Source organism: Ambystoma mexicanum, chromosome 2q (assembly GCF_040938575.1).
Source record: "Ambystoma mexicanum isolate Mex_15411 chromosome 2q, UKY_AmexF1_1, whole genome shotgun sequence".
Taxonomy (NCBI): domain Eukaryota; kingdom Metazoa; phylum Chordata; class Amphibia; order Caudata; family Ambystomatidae; genus Ambystoma; species Ambystoma mexicanum.
Genome location: NC_090924.1, coordinates 637,975,715 through 638,000,158, shown reverse-complemented (window position 1 = coordinate 638,000,158; position 24,444 = coordinate 637,975,715). Strand labels below are relative to the sequence as shown.

The window sequence follows — 24,444 nt, the reverse complement described above, 5'->3', positions numbered from 1 at the left end:
AAGTCTCTTTCAGTGGTATCTCGGTCTCAATTTGATTTTTCTCTTTCGCAGTTGATAGATCCATGTTTGGTCTTATTTCATTGTCGCTTGAGGTTTCTGCATCAGATAACATGGGTGATGTTTGTGGGCTTCCTCTAGGTTTTGTCCAATTTTGTTTAGCCATAGGTGTCTCTTTGATCATATTTTCTTTGGAATGTATAAACCCTTTTATCTTTGTAATAATTTTCGTCTCGTATACGTTTCTTTTGCTTTTTCTGTTTAAGTTCCTTTGTGTAGTTAACTAGATTTACATCCATTATTTGGTAGTTTTTAAAAGTCAGTTCCGGGTAGTTCAGCATTTCAATTTGTTCCTTTAGATTTTGAATTTCTTTTGTAATCCTTTCATGTGTTGAAGCAGATTGATTTATGGTATGAATCATCATCTCCTTGAATGTACTTGCTAGTAGCTCCTCCCACTCATTGAGTGCTTGTGTATCCTGGAACCCAGCTTTGTTGGCTAGCTTAAGCACACCTGATTTAGTGTGGTTGGAAATTAGGGTGCCTAAATGCGAGGAGCCAGGAATGAGACTCGGACACTAGGGAATCATGCTTTTGGTCAAAGTCTTTCATTAAAATAAAAGGGGGTGGGGAAATGCCTCTCTGTCCTTGCTCTAAGAGGTGTTTCCCTAAGCGTCTGTCAATGTCCGAATTTCCAAAGCAAAACCGTCCTGTGCTCAAAGTACTGTTCGGCCCTCACTTTCTAACAAACTAAATCTAAAGTGAAAATGGGTCTCTTTGGCCTTGAGTGGTTAAACATTTTTCAAAAAGGAAAATGTGTAAATCTAACACAAATTTCAACAGGATAGAGGTCATTATTTCAGAGGATGGTTCCCTTCCCCTGGAATTCTCTTCCCATGGTTGCTTATTCAACACTGTCTGTTCCTTGTGTTTTTCTTGAGTTATAAGACAATGAGTGTACAAAACAACTTGGCTCTCTGTCTTTGTCTTTTTACGTTACCTGGTGTACTCCTCTGCCAGGCTGTCACTCCTCTTCTCGCAATCAGCACTGTCTTTTTGCTAATCCTGATTTTCTATTTTCACGACCTCTTTAAATTATGTATTCCCTATACAATGTTCGACTTGCCTGGTGTACTTCATTCCTTACCTACCATGGCTTCATTTTATGCACACACTTGAAACTGCCTGGTATACTCCCCTGCCAGGGCTTTTCTCAAGTGGCCTCTGCGCCCCCCTCCAAAATGTATATTTTCTTGTTTCTGCTTTTTGTGATATTATATCTGACTGGTATTATCCTGCCAGGGCTTCTTTTACATGTGTATTGCATACACTCACAAACTTGTAAGTCTTGTGTTTTTCTTCCGTTCTCTCTTTCACTCTTTTTTGTTCTTTCTCGCTCATATGCTTCATTAATGCTCATTCGATTTTGGCATGGCTGCCAATACGCCCCAGCGTCCCAGCATCCCCTGGGTGGACTCACTGGCTTAGGCTGGCGTAGACTCCTTCTCCTGCTGCAAGCTGGCAGTGGTTGTTCGGCGCCTCCACCTCAGTTGCCACATCCACCTCTTGGCTTCTGAGTCCTGCGGTCCCTGCTGGGCTCTTCTGCTTTGTGTCTTAAGGCCCGGTAAGGCGAAGGCTGCTTCCAAACACAGGCAAACTCCCAGGATCCCTCTGTTGGCTTCTGGCATTGCCACAGCATATTTCCTCTCGTGGTCAATTTTCGGTTATCAAGCCGGTCCGCTCCACGGCCCTCTCTCCAGCCTCACACTCTCTCGGCTTGTTCTGACAGAAGCAGCTCTCCTTAGCTGCTCGACTTGCTTAAATCTCCCGGAACAGGTATGCGGTTGCTACGACTAGAGTGCAGCCTGTGTTGCCGGCCTTATTTGATCTGCATTCCTCCGTTCTTCTTCCTCGTTGCAGTTTTTTGGTAGTTGTGGGAATGGAAATCCATTCTTGAATTTATATAGGTAAAGTCTGGGTAATTGTTCTTTAAAGGTAAGTCAGTTGTAGATTTACAGATCGAGGCTGAGAAGGTTTTTTCATTAATTTTAGAGGGTTAGTCAGATCATGATGACATACATACAGCTCTTTTTAGAAGGTCTTCAGCATCTTTCCTAGATGGATGAGGGGTGGGTTTACTGTATGCCTTTTAGGCCTTGGGCAGGGACGGGGTATGCTGAATAGAAAAAGGGGGATACATTGTCCCATCCGATGGCACCATGATATTATCCCGGAGGCTGTCTCCCCCACCCCATGTGATTCTCACTCATATTACCCACCCCCCCGGGTCAGGATCAGTTAGTGGCTGCCGTTCCCTGGCCACATGGGGAGAGATTACTGCCAGGAACGGAGTGATGACCCCATCAGATTCATCACAGAGCCCACCAAGTGCTCAGTCAAAACGTTGGACCTGTAACCCAGTAATGCCTTCAGGTGCGTGTTCCATTGCCAAAAAGGCCCTTGGTTTTTCCAGAAACACCATGTTGGGTGGATTACTGGGAGAGTGTTCTCTTCAGAAGGTGATTAACATTCTTGTTGTGCTCTCTGCACATGTCATTTAAGATCAGGAAAAGTCATAATTGTATATCCTCATCACAAGTGCTTTAAAGGGTGGGGGGGGCTCTAACAAGAGGCTGTGGCCAAAGTAGGGAGGGGAGTTTAGTGGGAGCAAAGGTTGAAGGGCGGGTTGCATTGCTGCACCCTCTCCTTTTTGTTTCTTAATGACTGGCTCTGACCCCTGCAGGCACCCACCTGCAGGATTTGTGCCGGTGATCAAGAAACAAAAGGAGCGGGCACACCAAAAGAGTTGGTAGAAGTGCCCCAGTCTCTTTTTGTGGGGGGTACCAAACCCCTTGGGCAGCCCTTTCACTCAACATAGTCTTGTGGTTAAAGGGCTGCCTGCAAGGCTGTGGCCTCTCTGATTTTTCTAATCAGAAGCTCCGACACCGCCTGCCTTAGGTGTTTGGCACCTCAAGGGCTAGTTGGAAGGAGCCCGGGAGAGCCCCAGCACAGAATCACTTTTTGAAGACTGCCAGGGCTCTGCACCGGCTAGCCCTGGCCAACTTAAAGCCTTGCTTGTTGCCACTTGAAATTAAGGCGCACACATGTGTTCAACAGATATTATTGGAAGGTTACAGAAAACACTATTGGACGGGTATACCCCATAACTCATAGACACCTGGGGTCAATATAAACACATACAACAAAGTAGTGTTTCACGGGAAGAAAATATGATTCAATACAATTATACACATTTATCACAATTTTAGACATCAATCCTAGCGGAAGAGCATGGAGAAAATAACAGTGACAAATGAATGGTGTCATTAAATCACATCAATTTCATTTATTATATAGCTTACATAGCAAAACGCATCATTAAATAAAGGTTGTAGCTGATAATCATACTACATACATGAAATAGAGTGCTACAAATTTCACCCTACCTATGTAAACATTATACATGTGCAAAATACAGTATCACAGACATCACATTGCATAAACAATAAATATATCAATGATAACGCTAGACCGTACACTACTGAACACGCTCTAATATCAGACCATTCATAGTGGAGACTGGTTAGCTGGTGGGTGGTAAGAGAAACGAAACACAATACATTCCTTTTGGTTTCCCCAACACTCCATATAATGCCTTCCCTATTACTAGTTTTGACAGGACAACAGACAAATACTACAAAATGATGCCGTCTTCTTCAGGACCTAAGTAGCCGGCCAGCAGCCTCCCTCCACTGCTTAACCAGGTACCCATGCCTCAGGATTCCTCTTACATATTCCTCACTGACTCTAAAAGATTGCACGTTTTTTTGATTTCACTCAATCAGTTGAATCAATCAGTTGCCTCCAACTATTCTTTCCAAATCTTGAGGAAAATTAATAACCTCCCATCAAATTTTTGAACATGGACCGCTGCCATCATCAAATTTAATGTAATCTGCAAGGTCAAAATCTCCTGCAAATATACAAAGAACAGCGGGGGTCAGAACCCTCCAGGTGTTGTGTAACTCATATTTAAAGCATGTACCTCTTCAATAAGCTTCCTCCAATCTCATTGCAGGCAGGTGTGAAGCTTCGTGGTTTCTTCAAACGTTTCAATGAGCGAAAGATCGCTCAATGGCATCTCTGTTAAAACAAAACGACTGTTAAAATCGACAAACAATTTACCGAGTGTAAAGTTTCCTAAAGCCAAGACAGGGTAAGGCACTTACCGCTTCCTAAAAAATGAAGCTTCCTATGCGTAGAAGCAACTTTCGTAATAACTCTGACTCCTAGCGTTCAGCTTAGTGCAAGCTCCCGTTGTGAAAAAAAATAGATCTAATGTGCGTCACGCTTCACTGGTGTGTGATGCATAGAGTAGAAAAAAGCTTGCCATCTTGGACTAGTTTCTAAATAGAAAGCAACCCTGGAATAAATGCTAAAAACGTCAAAAACTGTAATATTTTCAGGATGCTGGCCTCTGAATCGTTGAAAAAGGACAAAATCTAACCTGCTCTCAATTCGATCTTAATTCGAGTACAACCTGATGCATAGGGTTAAAACTGCCTGCCTTCTTGGACTAGTTTCTGAATAGAAAACGACCCAGAAACAAAATGCTAAGAGAGTCCAAAACGATAATATTTTCAGGATGTAGGCCTCCAAACATTTTAATAGTAACAATCTTGTAACTTTTTTCCTCAATTTGAACTTAATTTGAGTACAACATGGAATCATATATTCCCACCTGCCATCTTGGCCTGGACAAACAGTCCTAAGGCAATAACAAATGACTATAGGGGAAGTACAGTGTCACAGCCAATGAAGTCAGTAATGACACATAATTGTGTCCACTTATGTACGCCCCTCCCCGAACTGTTTCATATTAATTGTACCCAGTGCTAAGGGGTATACATTGTTCATCGTACTTGGTGTGCTGTTATACACATCCTAACATGTTCCACTCCTCCTGATTATTCAATCAACTAATATGGCTATTAGTGCGATACATTTTATTTTAAATACACATTGCTCACTTAGTTGTTTGTCTATGCATTTCAACTACAGTGACATCACAGAGCTAAATGGAACGTTGAGAAAACGAATCCAATTGTCTGACTGCAGAGATTGAGAGTCCACATGTCTTGCGCTTTTACAAGGCACTTTGCCTCTTGCTCTTAGGTGCCAAACTGCCTTTTGAGAGAGAGCAGCTTTAGTAAATTATCATGTGACATGTATTGGGCGTTAAGTTCTCAGAAAGGCTTTTTGATATCAATGCATTTCCGTGAAGTCTATTGAAATGGCTGATGTGGTGGTAGGATTGGAGGCAGGTCAAGAGAGCAGAATGTTTTTCAAACTCCCTACAAAGGACAAGCTAGCAGCTGGAGCAGTGGGTCTCATGGCTGCTTTTGCTGTCTGTGTATGAAGCGCTGAAGAAGACCGCTTAACCAGAAGCAGGAAGGAAAGTATTAGGGTAGTGGGCTTCAGAATATGAAACTTTCCAAGGTTGTGAGCTGCTGCCCTATGTTGAATCGTGAGGCAATACCACTCTCCATGCCACTCTTTCCTCCTATCTAAACATTTGTATTAATCTTCAATAAATATTACTATTTAAGAAGGACACTTACTTGTTCTGACTTTAAGTGATGGTGCTTCCGAAAAGGAGACTTTGGCATATGGAGGATCCTACAGCATGTTTTTTTTTTACAAATTCTTTTCATTCGTGTTCTGACTTTTCGCATGATCATGGTCCCATGGAAGAAAAGCCCTCATGACTCTGAGGTGATTAACAGTAACGCTTTGTGACCTCAACTCTTTCTATAATCACACGCATGCCCTTGACCTATACCCTCATGTCATTGTTTTGTCATGCTTGTTTGACCTGCACAATATTCATTAGCATAAGTCAGAGCTTACCATGAACAATGCTTGTATTCATGTTGTTGGAAGACTTCCTGGGAACTGTAGCTCCAATGACCCTAGTGTGATGTATTTCTATGCCAAAATCCCAAACTGCACTTTCAGGTAGTTACCTACAATGCAGGTCTTAAGAATAACGATGTTGTCATGAAAAACATCTCTGGAACGAGGGAGGTGTAGAGGGGTGAGTAGAGAAGACAGGAGGTCTAGCTAAAAAAACAGAGGCCATGGGATAATCTCTAGGTAGGTGAAGAGTAGAGGGCGGGTAATTCTCCTGACCTCGGTTTGTGAAAATGTAGGTCAGGGTAATCGTGGTCAAAACTGCCACCTTCATCCATTAACCCCACCAAGTAGCACTTCAATTTTTCTAGGATACCACTTTTTAAGAAATATTAAAAGTTTGTCTGATCACTCCCTATTTTGTTAGATAAGGTTACTGGAGCTCAAGGACATAACACAATTTTCCAAAGATCATACGGTTTCATCAAGCGAGGGAGCCAGCACTAAAACTCTTGTCTCCTCAGACCGGTTTCAGTTACAACGAAAGACAGTGGCACAGGACATTTTTGGAGTGGAACTCACTGTCCTTCTGAATTGGAAAAGGGCTCTCAAGAAAGGTTCCTCAGTTCCTTATTAATCTAGGGCCGGTTAACAAATCCTAATGTTAATTTTGCAAACGCAGATCTGGCTTTCTCAATATGTAAGACTACCACAATGCATTGTTGTCCAGCATTCGCGCCCTGCGCTATAAACCCTTCTTTCGGTCAATATTGAGAAATTAAAGTTCAGAACGTTATTCCAGTATTGGGAAGCATTTCATAAGATATAATTTGTACATTTTAAATGGCCTCTTTGCAAGGACTGATTTCTGGGTATGGTAGCAGATTGTATGATTCCCTAGTGGCAAGGCCCTATACGGGTATGGTTAAACCTTGACAACTTGCCCACACCCTGAAAGATTATTGTAATGTAATGAGCAGAGAGAGAAAGTGAGATCTTGACAGTGAGAAAGTAAAAATGGGACCCGTTTAGATTTCCGTGGTAGGGGTGTTGGGAGCTGACCAGGTTATACCTTTCCATGACTTGCTATGCCTTTTTATGCCTTCCGACACCCTACTTTTCTGTGTTATTCCATGCTGTAAGTGGCTTCTTGATTTGGCAGTGACCCTCGATAACCTGCTCACCATTCTACTTTCCACTTTATACTACACATGGCCTAGCCAATCACACATTGCAGGTGAACACAGGCTAATAATGGTGATAAATCCTACGGATCCCTCTATGAAACTCCACCTAAACTCTCCTCCTATGTGGCCAGAGAAAGGCAGACTCTTCCTGATCCTGATCTTGGCCATGGTATTCTGTGGATCACCTGGGAGAAGAAGGGGGATCAGGGGAGTGGGAGCGATCCGTCAGATGAGACACAGTATTTGTCTTCCTTTTAAAGAGGACATTGCCCAGATACCACACTATATAATAGCTTGTTGCCACAATAACCGATGTGTTCCACATGTTGAGCACCTTGATGTGGGTGGAATCGGTCAGATGTCCTGTGGTACAAAAAGGAATAAAACACCTTCTCAAACTCATAGAGCTAGAAACTGGGGTAATGACAAGAAGTCTAGAAAACCTTATTCCTCTCTCCAAACCAAATTGATTAATAATTTGTGTGATACTCCTACAATAAATATTGTAGTGTGTGTAAATCAAATCATCAAAGCAGAAGAGGTTAGAAAAACTATGTTTGCAGGGACAAGACCCATAATTCCCACAGTACTAGGATGAGGAAGAGGGATGCAGAGGAACACTGCTGTAGGAGTGGTCAGCTAATTGGTGTAGACTGAGAGTCTTAAAAGGCCCTTTCAGGCACAAACATTAGAGAAGCAGGAGAGGAGAATGCAGTGCGGCCCGTGTATGCAGTTGAAAGTGAGCCTGGAGGCGAGCGAAGACGCCGGGACCACCGTTAAGCGGGACCACTGTTATGCCAAAAGCAGTGGTGGGTCCTGAGGGGGTGTTTCCCTCACGTTGTCCCTGTTGCAGAGGTCGTGCAACGGGAAGCATGAGAAAAGGATGCTTACCCATTGAAGATACGTTGTGCAAAGGTCACACAGCAGAAAGCAGAAGTAGCAAGGGAAGTGTGCCCTCTCTAAAGGTTTCAGGTGGCTGGGTTGCACCAGAGCCTTTCCGCAGCAAAAGAAGCTCTATTGCCGAGTGGAGCGAGCAGAGGTGTACCAGGCGCGGCTGTTTGCCAAATTGCAAGGAACCACAACGACAGAAGAACTGCGAACACCAAGCGGAGCGTGAACAAGTGGCTTCGTCTGTGCGTTCACCGCTTGCAAGTGACTCTGGAGTGCTCCGATGCTGTTCGCGTGTTCACGGCCGGCAGTTTCACTCGCGTCTGAGTGAAAGGCGCATCAACCATAATTTTGATTACCGAACTGTTCTAAAACAACACAAGTTGAATTAGACTAGGCAAGCAAGTGTAGCAGTTTGTGGCAGGCCCGAAAGTCCTCTGGGGAAGCTTTATTAAAAACAAAAGCCTACACTCAATACCCAAGCCAAGAATGTTTAACAATTTAGCAATACCAATGCAACAAATATTGCTCAGGGCGAGAGGAGAATATTGGCAAACCTACGAGTTTTAAGACTTGCTGCTCAGGTGCTGTGAAACACAGATCATCAGTTGACATAAACACACATTGCCAAAGCCAAGACAGTGGCAGAGTAAGGGGATATCGTTGTCACTATTTGGTGGTTGGTGCTGAAGGGACAGAAAGGTGCAAACAGGCTGCCCTTGGAGCATAGTTGCTGAGGATTCATAAAGAGCACTAATTTGATTCCTTGTTTCCCTCCAAAGTGGCTTACAGTCTGATGTTAAAGTAACATTGTGAAGTTGTTGTTCTAAGTTGGAAGTCACCACTGAAGCATGCTTTGTTCTTTGTGACGTGTTCAGCGGGCAGGAGAACGTACCCGGATGGTAAGTTGTTTATGTAGAAGGCCTGGCATGGGCGTAAACCAGGTAGTAGTTGATAAAGTGCTGAACTGTGGTTCTAACAAATGTTACGTCACAGCGCAACCAAGACCAAAAGAGGTAACGTGGCGCTAAATACTGAAGCTTATTTAGCAGAACAAGAGGAAGAGGAAGAGGAAGAGGAAGAGGGAGCTAAAAAAGTAGGATTTTCAAATCTTTCCTAAAAAGAATATAATTCGGACAGGCCTGAGGGGCAATCGGCAGGGCATTCCACACCATGGCCGCTCTAGCCGAAAAAGCGCGGCCTCCCATTCTTGAACGCTGGACTCTAGGGACGACCAAAGAGAGCGGTCAGCCGAACAAAGACAACTTATGTTAAGTGTGATGTTGAAAGAAAAATTGTGCAAACCTGCTGTGGAGGAGTTGAATTTCTTCAGAAATCAAAGTTGTGGCAAATCATCCTGACTAAGACAGTTGTTGTTTACTTGAAGAAGACAAATGTGAACGTGGTTCTTAATGCAGCAGAGGAGCTGGAGCATACCATTTCTTTTGATACATTATTGAGACAACAGATCATTTTGTTATCAAGTTTAAATCCTCAAGAACTATGTTGGAACTTTGTGGCAAACCAGGATTTCTTTATTTCTTCTGAACTTTGGAACAAATTCTTGCTCGGATCTGGGGAAGGAGGAATTCACCCAGGTCATCCGAAGAGACAGTGTTCATATTGTGAATTCAATTGTATGTTCTATATACGTGTTGAATTGAACTGCCTTGCATTTCCTTATTGCTTGATCGAATATACAAGTGTGAGGGACATATATCCTTTTGTTAGAGTGTTTCCTTTAGTTTATTTTAGGCAGGGAAATCCTCATCAGGGTAGGGATAATGAGGTGTGTATCCAACCTTTAGATTTAATACAATGGCCAGGTTTGAAAACTCTTTACAAAGTTGTCCGCCTCACATTTCTGACCCCTCGCATAACCCTCTCGCCTTCACCCACTGCCACCATCCAAACTGTAACCTCTCGCACCAGCTTGAAACACATTAGCTTCCAGCAACCTTCAACCAGTTGTATGGCAGAGCTCGTTGGTAGCAAAACTAGCAGGAAAACCTACACCAGTGACCCCCTTTTTGGATACACACACCTCAAGTGCTCTCCCCACAGCTCGCATAGAAACATACCAGCACTCATGAATTTAGTGCTTTATGGTCTTCATTCCTCAACACTTTAGGTTTTGCATCTTCTCCATCTCATCCCAATAACTCCTACTCCTCCCTCTTATAGGACATAGCGCCAAAAGGCTACCAAAATGGCATACTAGATCACTTTGTAATGTGAAGGTGCTGCAATGTAAAAAAAAAGTGTGTTTTAGTAGTATCTTTTCTAATGCTAGTTAACAGCCCACGGTCATGGAATAGCCTCCACATCTAAGGTACACCCATGCAGGTGCTGCCAACATATACCAAATTCAGCCATCAATTCCTCAGTAGTACTGTCTAATACTAGTTTAATGGCTTGGGTTCATCCTCCCACATGCTTGTCCTGCTGTTATAATTCAAGGACCCTCTCCCAGTAATAAGAGTTGGTGTCTCGTATGCAGGCTACAGTGCCTGTAATATCTGTTCCCTGCTGTTTGCTCTGCAATATTTGATCCTTGGTAAAGCACACTGTGATATTTGTCTCCTGCTCTTTAACTTTCACCCTATTAGCCTTTGCAATCTCCCGCCATAACTGACCTTGCATGTCACCACACCACTTAATCAACTGCACCAAACTCAATAGCCAGAACTACCAGTTCATGCGGAATATTCATCTCAAGGATTTTTTTCAAAACTAGGTGGATTTCAAGACAAACAATTGCAGTGGGTTGCACAACACTTCCTCGTTCTGTCCCCAAGCTCAGACCCATACACCAGAATTCATGGTCTTTGAAAAATGATTGCTAGAGGGTTTAGAAAAAATGCAATTCAATATGAGGATCTCTAATTCAAACTTTAGTAAACATGAAAAAAGATCTCCTTCGGCATATATTCAACAATCCAGATTTGTGGTTAGACAAGCCGACAAAGGAGGTGCGATTGTCCTTATGAACAAAACTGATTATGTATAAGCATGTAATGGATTGCTGTCAGACACAAGTAGCTATCAGGTTCTGGAAGACCCAACAAATGAAATGGCAAAGGTGATTAGAACTAAAGTCATACGAGCCTGGGAAATTAATAGGATTGGTAAACAAGAGGCTGAATTATTTAAAAAAAAATGTTTTAATGCATGGATGCAACAGTGTACATTTTGAACAGAACAAATGAGATATTATGTATTCTAACATACTCTACTACTAAACATTGCGTACGCCTCAGAAATTATTTATAGATTAAGTGTTTACATGCTCATCAGGGCAACAATCACCATGCCTAAATAGCATCAAATTAACTGCAAAAACAATTACCCTATTTTTCACACTTAGACAAGAACACAAAACAAACATTCACACACACACAACGACAAAAGAAAATACCTGAATTCTTTACTAGGGAGAATCCCAGTTTTCTACATCCTCCCCAAGATTCGGTACACCTATTGTTTTGAGTTTTAATTCTATATTGGAGCCCCTTTCCCAATATGTAGATTACCCGAGATATATACAAAAGGAAGGATACTAAAGTGCTTCAGCCAATAGTTACACATACAGATCTTAACCCAATACTTGTTTAAAACAAATATATATTTCAAATGTTATTTTACATATCACACACATAAAACACAAATTCATGTAAAAAACTATATAAAGGACAATGTAAAAAAACTCCCACTCCACAATAATACACATATGTATACATAAAACCACAATAGTGAAGTAGATCTTAATATCACAATGACAAATGGTTTACAATCACGTCAATGTGTACATTTGTGGACAATTCTATTGAAAAACATAGCCCAACTTGCACATGTTTCTGTCCTAACGGCGAAATTAATAGATTGTCATTCATCAGGGGAATAGATGACTTCTTCTTGTGTGTTTTGTCTGAAGGGCAAAGTGTGGAATTGAACTTCCTGGGGCCCTGGTCTTCCTATAAGTTCCTAATGTGATGAAAGCACAATTTTAATACTCAAAAAGTGTTATGATTAGACTTCTAAACAACCCCCTAGGGTATGAGGTATACCTCTAGGTGGAATACCTAGTTGTCAAGCTTGGCCTCGATTTTCCAATAGCTTGCTGCAACCAATAAGTGTTGCTGGAACTGGCTTCCATAATGGGGAATGTCAGTCTTCCATCCGCTAACCTAGGACAGAAAACAACCTGGGTTGTGGATTCTAGTGGTGTGCAGCAATACCTGTTCAAAAACCTTAAAACTGTCAGAAAATGTCAAGGCAAACTTGAGGAAACTTTACCTTCCAAGTCTTACCTTCCAATTAATAGCAATGACCTGATTCTGGGGTGAGTACAGTCATGATGTCATGTTCTTCAATCTGATATAAAAGGAGACATATACATACTAAGTCTAAATACTATGGTCACCCTGAGTTACCTGGGGGTACCCAGATGTGGACTCCCTGCTCACTACTCTCATAAGGGAATTGCCATAGAATTTTGTTGCTGGACTCCCCATGTGGGCGAAGTGGGGGGAAAAAAGCCCACGGAACATCTTATCATGCCATGTTCTTTCTGGTCACCGTGGGTTACCTTGGGGTACCCAGACGTGGACTCCCTGCTCACTGTGCTCAGAGAGGCACAGCTCCATGTCACTAATGAGGCCCAACAAGGCTGAAACACGTGTGTGGGATTGCTGTTGGTACTCTAGTTCAGAAGGGAATTGCCATAGAATTTTGGTGCTGGACTGCCCAAGTGGGCTGGACAAAGACTGATATGCAAATGGATATTTCCCATCTGTGAAAGGTACAGTGAGCAAAAAGCGATGGCTGCAAACTCTCAAAGTGGGGAAAAAAACACAGAACAGGTTATCATGCCATGTTCTTTCTGGAGAGGTGTGCCTGCTACCTTTTTTGAAAATATACATACTAAGCTCTGCGTATGACTCCCCAACAATAGTATAAGATGCTACAAACACCAAAAAACAATATAATGGCTGGACTAACTTTGGAGGGTTCCAAAAAGTGTGACCCCAGAACTTCCTCGAATGCTGCACTTAATAAGTCGCTGTGGCAAGGACCAGAAATCGATCCCTCTGAAAGGGCCGGGGGTGCCATTGGAAGGCTGGTTACTGCAAAAACAGCATGCTGAGTATGATTAAACTGCATGCTAAGTGTGATTAGTCAATTGGGCAATATAAAGCTCAATTTAAAAAGGCAGAGTAGGCAGTGAGACTATACCTTATCCGAGTGGCACCTGGTGGCAGTGTGCCGGTTTTCATGATCAAGATTAAAGTAGGGAAGGCAGTTGAGTTGAAACTCATCAGTAAACCAGAGGATGAATATTTGGTTAAGGTGGATGGCAGGGTCACCATATTTTACATCCGCTGCAAAAATCATAAGGGATTGGAGAAACCCCCAGGGAGACCCTTAGTGTTGGGGGGTCAATTCTATACATGAACCGTTGTCCAAATTTGTCCATTATTATCTCAGACCCTTCATACCAGGAATTAAGAGTTTTGTTCAGGACACTAAAGACGCCATTAACAAAATAGAAGGCGTACCCTTTGACCCGAACATCAACTTGATGATGTGTCTCAATACACAATCACTGCTGTATACTAATATTGCACCGCAGGCCACACTCTAAGTGGTAGAAGAAACCTTGCTCAAGAGAAGTGATGGCCACCTCATAACTAATTCCTTCATCAGATGGTGTACGCAGGTGGCTCTCACAAAAAACCTTTTTCAATTCATGGGCCAGTTTTACAATCAAGTGGGGGAATGGGAAACCACAGTCTACTCTGCACCCAATCCCTATAAAGCTAAATTGGCATGCTGGCTCAGATATATAGATGATGTGTTTGTAGTGTGGGCAGGGACAGAAGAAGACACCAATACATTTGTGATCTGGTTAAATCAACAAACTAGAGATCTCAAGTTTACTGCTATCATGAACAACAGCCAAGTAAATTATTTGGATATTACTATTTACCATGAACAAGGAGAATTGTTGGTGAGACCGTACACCAAGACTGCAGACAAGAACGCATTGCTGCACTAAGGTAGCCATCATACCCAACATGTTAAAGACAATCTTCTATTTGGCCAATTATTGAGTCTTTGACTAAATAGCAGCACTAAAGAGGCGTATGAAGAGGTAGCCAATACCTTGATAGAAAACTTGGTGCAGCGAGGTTACCCCTATAGATTAGACAGGAATGCGGCTAAAAGAGCCTACAATGATAACAGAGAGACTCTGTTGGAGCATAATACACAGGCTACAAAAGATGAAAAAAGGCTACAAAAGATGGAAAAAGAAAATCTGTTGGTGTTTGTCAAAACCTACAGCAATCTCTCTTACAAAATTAAGGGCATTATCCATAGGAATAGGAGGAAAAGTATGCCCAAAGACCTGAATAGACCATTGGTCGCGTTCAAGAAAAGTACAAATATTTGTAACTTGGTTATGAAGAATGACATCCTAACAAAAAATGTACATCAGGGGACTCTGTGGGGGCTCCCCCGAGTGATAGGCTATCTCTCGTGTGGCAATTCTTTTTTTTTTTTTTTTTTTTTTTTTTTTTTTTAAACAAATGTTATACATTTTTTTTATACATGAAACCAACATTCTAAGATACAATCAGATGCATTTATCAATGGTCAAGTATAGTTCCTTCACAAACTGTTTTCCCCAACTAAGCCACCCTACCCACCCTGGTTCCCTCCCCCCAATTTGCCTTCAGTACTAGCCCTTAACTCGCGTTAGCATAATTCTACTAAGCACAGGTTGCCATCTTTATTGCCTACATTTGTGTAGTCTATAGGGGTATGTCCTCCTTCACTACTTCCGTGGATGCCGGAGCGTATAGGCTCTGTATCGGGGCGTCCCATACTACAACATCCTCCCGGGTAGCTGAGGGGTCGCAGTGTAATGCCCCTCTCCAAGCCTCCGTCTCTACCTGCTCCCACTTCCTCAGATATCGCCACCAGTCCTCTATATTAGGATTGCTCGGGGCTTTACATGCCATAGCGATTCTGCGCTTGGCTAAGATGTGTGCTAAATCCTTCATTTTATGGATGTAGTCCACCCATTTGGGATGTGAGAAACAACCCAATAGGCATGCCTCGGGGTAATGTACGTCGAATACCAACCCTCCCCTAGTCATTCTTGCTGCTACCTCTTTTATGTTCGCACCGTAGGGCATGCCCAGAACAGTAGCATACCTGCATCTTCAGAATTACACCCAGGGCAGTGTTGTGTGCGTGCACCAGGGAAACGTGAAATTCTCAATGGTGTCAAGTATGCCCAATGTGTCATCAACAGCTGTATCAATTGTAATTGAGCATTCCGGGACACACTCTTGTGGTATCCTGGGATTTCCTTCCAATGTAAGTCTGAAAAAGGGGGCCCCAAAGTCTTCTCCCACTTGTGTCTTACTCCTAATATATTGGGGGGGGTCCTCCCGTCTGAAGTAGGTCATATATCCTGGATATGGTTTGTCCTCCTTCTGAGATGTCGTACACAATGTCTACAATTGTATGCCTTTCCATTAACTCGCCAAATGCAGGCCATCGCTGTGTGATCCCCCTCTTAATAGTGCCATGTAACAAATACTGGCCGTGATGCAGACTCGTCTGTTCAACTAACTCATTAAACGGCATGAAGGATGTGTCATGCAGTAGGTCTCCTATTGTGGCAATACCACTGGGTTCCCAGCTCGCCCTTATCCCCAATGTCGCTTCTGTGGAGGACGACACCACTGCTATCAAGGGAATCTGTACCGAGATCGGTTCCTAAGTCCAGTCTGTTTAAGTACCCTGTTCCACATCTGCACCCCCAAAGATACCAGGTGTGACCTAGGGCAGGATCTAGGCCTATTCCAAAACAACTCGCTTAGGTAAAAGTGTGGTTCCGTGAGCAGAAGCATCTGCGTGTCTGGGGAGGGGTCACCCACTAACCAATCCACCACAAACTGCAGCTGTCCCGCTATATAATATAGCTCCACCTTCTTCATAAGGTCTGCCTAGAGAGGACAGTGCAATCCTGCACCTACCATTTTGCCATAGGAATCCCACGCATACAGAGTCTAATATCTTAAAGAAGGCTTTTGGTTTATAGTATGGGACATTTACAAAATAGTGCAATAGCCTAGGCAAGACCGGGCTGCCCTTCCCATTACCGAGAGGGGCAACTTATTCCAGAACCTCCTAGAGTTCTTGATGCCTTCCAGGGCGTTCAGGATGTTGTTGATATGTTGTGACTTTGGGTCAAGGAAAATATTGACTCCTTGGTATCTGAACGTCTCAGTCATCCACTGTAGGGCCAAGCCTGGGAGCGTGTTCCGCCCCTTTTTGGATAGCCTGGAATCGGGAACAGGGATGAATTATCTATGCTAATCGTGATCCCTGATAAATCCGCAAACGGCGCCAGGGCTTCCATGATCAGCTCTAGATTGTCCTCTGTGTTCTGTATATATAGTACGGTATCGGCATGCATTGATATCAGGTGGCTCACGCCATCTATAACTATGCCCGCCGCAATATATTCTGTTCTTTAGTACTGTGCTATTGGTTCCATTGTGAAGATGTAAAGCAATGGGGACAGCGGGCACCCCTTCCTAGTACCTTTTTCCAGCTGCCACGTGTCTGAAATGTGTTTGCCTGTCTTGAATCTAGCTACTGGTTGAGTGTAAATCAGCCACACTCCTTTTAAGAATGCCTATCCGAAGCCGAGCCTGCGCAACGTTCCATAGAGCCATTCCCACCTCACCGAAAGAAACGCCTTCACAGCGTCAAGTGTTGCTATAGCACATGGGGTCTCCCAGGACACAGTGCTATCTATAACATGTTGCAACTGCTGTAGGTTCCAAGCCATACTTCTGCCTGGCATGTAACCAGGCTGGTCAGAATGTATAATCGTGTGGATCACCCTCTTCAGCCTACTCGCTAGAATAGCCATCAATATCTTAATATCTTGAGTGAGCATGAATAGGGGCCTGTATGAGCTACATTCCGCTGGCAGTTTACGGGGCTTAAGAAGGGGAACAATGATTGACTCTCTCAGGCTGAGAGGGAGAAGCCCTCCTTCAAAGGAATCATTAAATGCTTTCAGGAGCAGAGGGGCCAGTTCTTCAGCGTATTCCTTATAAACCTCGTCGGGCAGACCCTCCGAACATGGGGTTTTGCCCATAGGCAGAGACCGAATCGTGCACTTTATTTCGTCCAATGTGATGGGTCTTCCAACCTGTCGATAGCGTCTTGGCTTAGATAAGGGAGATCTATCTTGTCTAGCACTTCTTGTATAGGTGCGTGTGGGACTTGGGGGGGGGGGGGGGGGGGGGGGGGGGGGGGCCTCCTGATACAAGGTATGATAAAATTCTTTAAAGGCCGCATTCATTCCCACCTGGGTTTGACATAGGTCACTTTTCTGCCTGTGTATTGAGTGGATGGAACTTCTATTTTCTTCCCTAGCAACCTACCCGGCTTGTCCCCTTCTTTATGTTGTTGTGTCTCAAGGTATTTAGAGTAATTGTATTTGCCCAGTCTTTCCCAGCACTCCACACTTCCTCGTCAACCCTGCTGCATCTATATCTGTGCCGCTCTGGCCCAGGCCGGACTGCTCCAATGTCTGTAACTGTTCCTCCACCGAGGCTAGTTCCCTGCTTAACATAGTCTGAACACTGCTTGATTTCAAGCTTCCCATAGGGTTCCAGCGATGGGGACACTGCCAGTGTTAAACGTGGCGTACTCATCAATGCTATTTTTGATGTGAACCCGGAAAGGGATGTTTCGCAGGGCTTCGCTTCGAAGTCTACACGTGTCATGGGAGTTTTGGGGGGCACATACTGCCACACCAGTGGGAGAGGCGCATGGTCTTATAGGACTCTACTTTTATACTCTGCGAGTGTGAAACTATCCGCAGTCTCATGGCCAACGAAGAAGTAATCTATCCTGGTGTGGACAGCATGCAGAGCGGGAAAATGGGAGAACTGTTTGGTGGCTGGATGCAGTGTCCTCAAGATGTCTAGCAGGTCAAACAATGTCAGAAGTGTCTGCAGAGACCTGGCACGCGGGGTAGGTCTGCAATACCTGGTCTTAGATCTGTCTAATTCTGAATTCGGAGTACAATTAAAATCACCCCCCATATAATGTTGCTGTTTCTGTAGCGGCTAACTAAGCCTTGGGTATAGTGTTTGGAAGAACCCTGCCGTATTGTGGTTGGGAGCATATGTGTTTATCAGGGATATGTCTGTGTTACAAGAGGCCCTGCACCAGCACCATTCTGCCTTTGTTGTCAATCTATCTTAACCTGGGTGACCTCAAATGGCACTGTAGGTGCCATCCAAATCAAGACTCCTCTGGCGTATGCAGAGTATGGAGACCCAAACACCGGCCCGCTCCACCTGCTGGACAACCAAACTTGTCTATCAGCCGTTAAGTGTCTCTCCTGTAGTAAGGCAATATCAATTCTATTTCTCTTTAAGTAGGAGTAGACCTTGTTCCATTTCACATAATTGTTCAAGCCCCTGACATTTCAGGTAAGTATATTTACAGCGCTAGCCATGAGCATATGTGCTTAGTAGATCATGCCCCCCACCATAGACCAGACCAGTGTCCCCTATCCACTCTGGACGACAACCACTGCACAGTAACTTCACTGAGGTTCCTTCTGGGCTTTCGTACAGGCAAAACATAACCCACATTAACTACCCCAACTTCTCCCACACCCAACTCCAATATGGGCAAAAAATAACCTCCTTTAACTTCCCCAACCCCCCATTTGTGAACAGTTGCCCAGCATCGTTATTGCTGCTCGGGCATGTCCGCTTCTTGTGTCCATCTCTGGTGCATATGCCCGAGGCTTGTGGGCACAAAAACAAGTGCCCCCAAAAAGAAACAGAAAAAATAGGGGGTGGGGGGATCTGAGGACATAATGGTAGCAGCTGCTGGCCTAGTCTCTCTCAATGGATATGATAGTTTCTGCCTGAGGAGGGTCACGTCGTTTGAGGTGGGATGAGGAGAGCCTCAGAATAGAGGCCCATAAGCCAGATGTGTAGGTGCCCCAGTTATAGCCCTGCTTGTACTGGGTTCTCCACTGACGCACAGGAGGGTTGTTGCAGGCTCTACTGTTGTCATTTGGTTCCTGTCACCCCGTTGCCTCCTTGAAGCTTGTTCAGGGCTCATTCTTCCCCCGTAGCAGGGTGTATTTTCTCTCTGTCCCTCCACTCCTGCGCCTCTTCCGGAAGGTCGAAGAACAGGGCACGGTTCTTATACAGGATCTTTAAGCGTGCCAGCTAAACAAGCATATATTTCAGGCTGGCCGACCTCTGTCTCGCTTTGGCAGATGAAAATTGCGCCCTGCTCTTCTGCACCTCAAGGGTGTAGTCGGGGTAGACTGCAAGCTCTGCTGAGGCCCTTCGTAATGCGCTGCCTTGTCTTAATTTTATTTCCATATCCTTGTAGTTCAGAACCTTTGTGATTATAGGTCTTGGGAGGGGGGGGCTCCTGGAGGGAGTCTTCTAGTGAGGGCTCTGCGTGCCCTTTCAATTGTAAAACCTTGAGAGAGGTTCCTCGGGCGGATCTCTTGTAGAAACCTATTTTCCAAGTATGCTGTGGGGTCATTGCTTTCTTCCCCTTCTGGCTGTCCAACGATACGAACATTATTCCTGCAGGCTCTTCCTTCTGCGTCTTCCACCCTATTTTCATGTAGATTGACTTACCGTTGTAGTATATGTACCTTGTTACATGTTTCTCGCAGTTTCACAGTATTTTCTTTCTTTTGGGGATCGTAGTTGCTCAGCCAGATTCCTGGCATCCTGACGTAAGAGTCCCATGTCTATCTTGATGGCTTCAATCTGAATGCCTAGCGAGGTCTTCAAGTCTGCAGTTGCCTTCATCACTTGATTGTGCATTTCTATGGAGTCAACTTCTTTCGCTGGTGCTGACACAGTGTCCCCCGCCAGTGTTTGTCGAGGGCTTTTGGCGTAACTGTCCAGAGTCGTTTGACTGGCCTTCGGTTTCTCCTGCTTTCGGTGGCATCTGGTAAGTCAGGAGTGCCCTTATATTATTCAGCGATCATTGTTGTCTGCGTGTCCCCCTCCGTAGTATCATGACACTTACCACGATTGAAAACTAGTAGTGCCCCAGCTTGAAAGCCAACGTCCTGTGTGTTAGGACTCTGTGGTGGAATAGGGGCAGTTTTAAGAATCTGTGGATCCTCCTTGCTGCTGCACGTGCTATTGGGGTTAAAGTGTCACACCAATCCACGTCATTCATGACCTGTGCACACCGTATGGCCGTAATGTCAGGCCCTCAACCCTCCCGGAGAGCAAGCAGCAGTGTCCCATCCCTTCCTTGAATATGCTTGGTTTCCACTGCTGTGAAGTCTGTATCTTGCGACCCAGTATGTAATTGGGGTTCTGAGTCCTGTGTCGCTCGGCCAGGGCTGGCACCTGTATGTGCGGAGTACCCAGGAGGTGAAATCCTGTGAGTGGAGCCTCTCCAGAGCCTTAATAAGAAGTCTCTGGATTCTCAAGTCCACGTAACGGTGCCTGCCTTGGGGTCCCTGCTTCCACTCCTGGAAAAGCGACTTGTGCCAACCTCCCAGTCACAAACTGGGGCACTCTAGGTGTCTCCTCAAGCTAGTCGTCACTGCCCAGGCCAGTTAGGTTCTGATGCTGGCCAAGACTGCCATATCTGGTTCAATCACCGCCCCGCTGAAAATAATGTGCCCTGCTCAGACACCCGGCATGCTGCGCCGTACTGCCAGCTCCAATTGGGGGGGGGACACCACAGGCCCTTCAGTCCCGGCCTCTGCCCGTTATGCTGCGGGTTAGGGATCCTCTCTGCAACGACCCGTGCAGGGTCTGTCACACTCGCTGGCCACTGCTCATGTGGAGCCCATACTGACTGCCCATGACACTTTGGTCAGCATGGCAGGGTGTTGGCAACACCCAAGGCGCTGCGTACCGTGGTGCTGGTGTATCATTGGCAGAGATCTTCTACACAGCCCCCTTGGGCGTGCCGCGCACTCTGACCCGGCTGCAGCCCGCCTCCGCAAAGACTACTATTGCCTCTTCCTGGCCGTCTGCTTGGGCTTCACCTGACTTCTCTTCTCCGGAGCTGCTTTCTCCTGCTCACGGGTCCTGTTGCGTTGTGCCCACTCACCGCGGTGTCGGAAGCTCAGCTACTGGTCCGTCCCAAATCCCTTACTTCGGTCCTTCCCTTCCGGTCTTTGTCCATTCCACTAGAGCCTTGGTGCCTCATCAGCATCTATCCAGATGGTTCCCATGCTGCGCCATCTTGCTACTTGCCCATGCATGAACTTCTTTGCATGACGGTCGTCTATGGCCACCAGTGTGCACCAAATTTCGCTTAGCTGCACCTCAGACCCTCCGACACCTGTCACTGGCCAGGATCGTCCATGAGCGCAGACATTTGAGGATATTTAAAGGATTGGCCATGGGAGCTTGCTCATGGCACTCCTTAAGGCACCATGGCAAGCCACGCTCCCCGCTCTCGTGTGGCAATTGTGTTATGTGATCAACCACAAAAAAAACGTGTCAGTAGTTTGGGTTTAAACCGAGTTTGGAATTTGAGTGACCATACCGATTGTAACACTGAGAATGTTTTATATATATGTAATCATACATCTACATTGGCAAGACAAATAGAAAGTGCAAAACCAGAATGATCGAGCACAGGAGCTGCATTAAGAACAACATTGAACAAGCTCCATTAGTGAAACATTTTATGGAGGTAGGACATACTCATTTGGACTTTGAATGGGTGATCCTTAAAAGATGCCTCGCAAGAAGAGGTCCACAGGAAAACTCCCTTTGCACCCCCTTTGCACTGAAACAGTCAATCCTTAGGGCATATTTAACTTCTATGCCTGCTCCTGTGCCGGTGGAGGGCTGCCGTATCCCTTTGAGTGTCACTCGGGTGGATCCAACTATTGTTGCCCTCCACCTTCATGGCAGTCGAGTCGCATAAATTTCTCTATGCAGCCCATGCAAATGCTGCTCGTTCCAATGATGCACAAAACTGCAGATGTAGATGCAGTCTCCGGGGAGAAGCTGTGTCTTGTGCTGATCATCAATAGTCTCTCCATTGTCTCCTGTTGTCTGTTGGTGAGAAGACACAACCTGTGAAGATATAATCTTACCACTTTTCACTAACACCGTAAGGTTCTCCCTAAACTCCTCTCCTAGTATCGCTGTGTTCTTGTGTGCATAGGACCATTGCGTTCTTGTGTGTATTGGATGTCATACGTGTGGGTGTGAGAGGTGTATGTAGCCTATGCCCAGTCATGATTTCCTGAGGGCTCAAGTCGTGGTGCCTCCCTGGCTGATTGTGTAAATAAAACAGTGCTAGTGGGAGTCGCACATACCACGATATATTTAACTCTGCACATATTTTAGCTAAAGGGCCTTAAGGACCCCATTGAGCCTCTCCATAATACCATTGGCCTGTGGGTGGTACACTGAGCACAATATATGCATTATTCCTAGCAGCAAAGTGATTTCTGCGAACAAGGCATTAAAGAACTGGGTTCCCTTATGGGATTTTAGGACCTCGCAAATTCCCCATCTTGGAAATGGCTCTCACCAGAAATCTTGCTGCTGATTTAGCATCCGGATGTACGCAGGGACCAACCTCAAGCCACTGGGAGAATGGACAAGCCACAGCAATTAGATATCTGAAGTTACTGCACCTCATGTCCACAAAATCGACGTGGAGCTCCTTGAATGGACCAGAGGACCTGGGCAAGACCCCCTCACCAACCTTGTGGTATTTCTGGGATTGAACTCCTTGCACACTACATAATTTCCTAGAAATCTACTCACCTGTTCTTGTAAGTTAGGGATAAACCAGTCCTCCTCGTGCTCTGCTGTGATTTGCCATTGAGAGGTATGCTACGGGCGCTGTAACATTACTACCTTTCCCCTCACCTCCTGTTTCCAAAGCAAATCTGTGGGTCAGAGAACACATCATCTCTTTTTCCAGAGCTCCTGTTCTTCTCTAAGGGCTTTCCCTTGCATTTCTATTATCTGGAGCACCGGGACTGTGGTGTACGAGGCTGATAACTGTACCTGTTGGGACACGGTTTCCATTTCCTGTGAATCTGTGAAAAGAGTAAAATATGCCACTTCCTTCACCGCCTTGTCTGCGGCATCACTTCCGAGAGCTATTGAAATAGTGTGGTAAGTATGGGAAGCTCCTTTACTAGACCAATCTCTGCTGGCAAGGTTAATGCTTCAATTAGCCGGGATAGCAGCACAGCATGCTTTACAGTGGACTCGTCGGACCTCCTAAACCCTCGTCTCTGCCACCTTGATAACCCAGAATGGACGGTGGAGGTGACGTTCCCGGAGTCAGAATAAATAGTGACTGCCTTCCCCTTACTCATTTCTAGCACCTCTATGTGCCACCAGTTCCGCTTGTGGAGAGTAATGAGAAGGCAACCGTCTCTCCAGTCTGACCCGGTACTCCCCATCCACAAGACCCACGACAGCTGCACCTGTATTTTTATTTTATTAATTCATTTATTTTTACATTGGGATAGCGCACAGACAGCCCTTAGCCATCGCGGCGCTGTTACTTGTGCAGAACCTAGTTACAAAGAAATGGTATTGCATATTAGTCATATACATAGCATACATTTATACATTCTTATCTTGCAGGCATAGATCCCAGGTTTGATGGGGAGTGATCAGTGGTGCTTATGAGAAGAGCAGCGCTTTCATTGCTTTTTGGAATGCCAGATGAGTTTTTCCTCATAGGGGTGGTGGCAGGGCGTTCCATTGCAGGTCTGCTAGGTTGGGGAAGCTAGCACCTCCTGCTTGGGCTCTCTTGATTTTAGGCACTGTGAGCATGTTTGTGTAGGGTGTTCTGGTCGGTCTTGTGGAAGAAGTATGGTGAATTATTTCAGAGAGATAAGGAGGGGCAGTTAGGTGGATACACTTATTGGTCAGGGCAAGGGCTTTAAAGATTACTCGCTCTTTGACTGGGAGCCAGTGCGCCTGTTTCCTGGTGGCAGTGATGTGCTCCCTTTTGGGGATGCCGATGGCTGCGCGCGGAGCATTGTTTTGGATGACTTGTAGCTTTACCATGTTTTTTTGCAGACCTATCCAAGAAGAGGGCATTTCAGTAATCTAGTCTAGATCCTGTAATAGCTCTTGCAATGGTAATGCAGTTGTACACGGAGAGGAATGGTCTGGCTGCATTCAAGAGTTTGGCGTGGTATGTGTCATGACCACTGTGAGGGGACACAAGCAGGCTCCCACCAAAACCCAGAGGGCCTTAAAACCACTGCAAAAGGGCTCCTGGAGCCAGTCCTGGCGCCTTTGGCACCAGGCTCATATGTAGGAAGGAAGGGCTGTTCAAACTAGGTCCCATTTATGTACATGGGCCTTTAAATACAACATGGAAGCACCCACACAGTCTAGTTCTAAGAACC

The 24,444-nt window shown here is 45.1% G+C and overlaps 2 protein-coding genes across 5 annotated transcripts in view; one reads left to right on the top strand and one right to left on the bottom strand.

Annotated features, from left to right (window-relative positions):
• The window catches only part of DEXI (Dexi homolog), a 272,427-nt gene extending 266,635 nt beyond the window's left edge, over positions 1–5,792 (bottom strand). Inside the window, exons 1-2 of one of the 2 annotated variants that reach the window (XR_011303288.1) lie at positions 5,619–5,792; positions 4,043–4,140 (exon numbers count right to left, since the gene is read on the bottom strand). The gene's annotated coding sequence lies outside the window, so the exon portion shown is untranslated. Of the gene's footprint in view, positions 1–4,042; positions 4,141–5,618 lie in introns of those variants that run through there. The other variant, XM_069647810.1, reaches the window with a different exon arrangement.
• The window catches only part of CLEC16A (C-type lectin domain containing 16A), a 1,932,649-nt gene that overhangs the window by 81,237 nt on the left and 1,826,968 nt on the right, over positions 1–24,444 (top strand). The gene's annotated exons all lie outside the window — the stretch shown is intronic.